Source organism: Lygodium microphyllum, chromosome 30 (genome assembly GCF_053477565.2).
Source record: "Lygodium microphyllum isolate KBCC chromosome 30, Lygodium_microphyllum_v1.1.10, whole genome shotgun sequence".
Taxonomy (NCBI): domain Eukaryota; kingdom Viridiplantae; phylum Streptophyta; class Polypodiopsida; order Schizaeales; family Lygodiaceae; genus Lygodium; species Lygodium microphyllum.
The window spans coordinates 62,355,992-62,358,919 of record NC_141164.1 but is presented as its reverse complement, the minus strand read 5'-3'; positions in this window follow the sequence as shown (position 1 = coordinate 62,358,919).

Here is a 2,928-nt window from a genome sequence, read left to right as displayed (position 1 = left end):
TCAATGATAGCTCAAATAGATTACCATGTCGAGGAGCCACTACTATAGTATGCCCGTCTTTCACTATACGACATTGATTATGATCAAAGCCAACAAACAAACCAAGATCAACTAGACGAGCAACAGAAAGAAGATTTCTTTGCAAATCTGGAACATGAAGAACTCCTCTTAATATTCTAGTGGATGAAACAGTCCCCAGATATAAATCACCCACTCCTTTGACTTGACAAGTCGTATCATCCGCAAGGTAAACAAACTTCTTGACAGGAAGAGAATGATAATTGTGAAGCCACTGCGATTGGTATGTCATGTTTCCAGTGGCACCTGAATCAACGATGAATAGAGAACCATCATGAACATGAAGTACCTTTTCTAGAGAGATATCATAATGGACGAAATTGAGCTCCTGATGAGTATGATCATCATCAGTTGTAGTTTGTTGAACAATATAAGCTCGAGAACGTTCTTCATCATATCTGTGTTTATAACAACGACAAGATGGATGATCTATATGTGCACAATAATCACAAGGAGGAAAACTTTTGGGCGAGCGAGGTTACTTTGTAGTAACTCCATGCTCCTCATCATATTGACGTGCCCAGCAATTAGAAGCCACATGACCTTTCTTATCACAATAAGAACAATGTTTGTTAGGATAAGCAAGACGAGAAGATTTACTACCTGGATTAGGGCATCCACCCTACTGAAAATGTGAAGCAGGACGCTTGCGAGCAACAAAAGCGGCATCAAAATCCCTTTGTTCCCGAGTGACCAAAATAGCATCAGATTTTTCCAAATGATGCTCATGACATTGAGAATATTCAATAAGAGATATACATGCTTTGTCAAAGTGGATATCATCCTTGTTAGAGTGATGATATTGTCATATAAAGGATCTTTGATGGTATGAAGAAGTTGAGTAACAATCTGATTTTTAGCAACAGGAGCGCCGGCAGCACCAAGCTGATTGATAATGTCTTTAAAAGCCTCGATATGAGAGTGCATAGAGGTACCAACCTTATATTGAAGATTCTTTAAACAAGTTTGGAGATATAAAATTTCGGTGACCGATTTCTTCTCAAACGTTGAGATAAGATACTCCCAAATCGCATGAGAGGTTTCCAGATGAAAGACATCCAACATAAGTGAGTCAAGAAGTGCAGACAATATATAATGACGAGCCGCTTTGTCACGATGAATCCAATCAGTATGATCAATTTTCCATTGTTCAAATAATGGACAATCAGTAATCACACAATTGTTATTCATCACATCAATAGGTTGCACTACAAGATATAGACCTTATAGCGACGTTTAAAGCGACGAAAATATAAACAACAAAATTTGCCCCCGTCGTCGCAAAAAGCGTCGTTATTAATGACGCCATAGAATCGTCGCTATAACCGTCACTATATGCGTCGCTATATGCGTCGCAAATGCGACGCATATAGCGACTCATATAGCGACGCATATAGCGACGGTTACAGTAAATTTGCGACGCTGATAGCGACGGCAATAGCGACGCCTGCAGTAAATTTGCGACGCAAATAGCGACGGTTGGATGCTATGAAGAAGCTTTTATCGACTGCATTTGAAATGGTGGATCTTGGTGAGATACATTCTTGTTTGGGTATTCAAGTTCAACGACACCGACAACAAGGCATTCTTCTTCTTCGCCAGACAAAGTTTATTAATGATATTGTTAAGAAGTTTGGGTTGACAAATGCGCACTCTGCTAACACTCCCATTCTTTCAAGCTCTACCAAGGGTACATCTACAACATGCAATGACCTTATTGGATATACAGACGCTGATTGGGCAAGTTCACACTTATCCATGCGATCTACAAGTGGGAATTGTTTCTTTGTAAATGGATGTTTGGTTTCTTGGTCCAGCAAGAAACAACGATGTGTTGCGGTTTCTACAACTGAAGCCGAATATGTTGCTGCATCATTAGCAGCTCGCGAGCTAGTTTGGCTTCGACAACTACTTGCAGATTTGGGACATCCTTCATCATCTAGTACACCTCTTTGATGCGATAACCAAAGTGCTATTAGTCTTACTAAAGACTATATACAACATAGTAAATCAAAGCATATTGCTATTCATTATCATTATGTTCGACATGAAGTCAAGAAAGGTTCCATTATGGTGGAGCATTGTCCCAGTGATCAAATGGTTGCAGACATCTTCACAAAAGCTCTTAGTGAAGCTCGCTTTAGCTCATTAAGACATGAACTTGGTATTGTTCCAAGTTCTTGTCTCACTGATTGAGGCATGTATCATTGTATTCAAGAAAACTTTATAGTAAATCATTTTTGTATCGTAGGTATGTGTAGGGGCTCGGGTTTTTCCCTTGTTCTCCCCAAGGGTTTTTTCACTTGCAGCCAAAGACCTTTGTTTGAGTGGGGATGTTACATCTATATATATCATCTCTCACTTGACTTGGGTCTCACCTATATATACTAACTCTACATCAATATGAATCATTCTTTGGGAGCATGTCTTGTGTATCTCTCTCGTACTCTCTCTCTCTTTCAACAATCAATAGGCCCCATGATAGGATAGAATGGTGTGAGGCTAGTGGAGATGCAATCGAGAGATACTCGATAGATAGTAAGGGCCCCATGTGATGCCCCAACCTAAAAATAAAGCGAGCCAGAAAACTTCCTCCTCCTCTTCCAATACCCCTCCTCCTCCACACTCCAAAACCACAACCTACAGCAGTTAAGCCCCAACTCCAAGCCCAACAAGCATAAGGACGACAATCATGGCAAGGTCCACTCAAAGAATCCCAAGGTAAAGACTAAAGTGAAGGAAGAACTATTACCTAGCAGCTCTTAGGGGAGATATGCAAAGTACCAAAAAAGCATGGACCTACTAATCAGGAAAGTGCCCTTTGCATGTTTAATGAAGAAAATCCTTCAA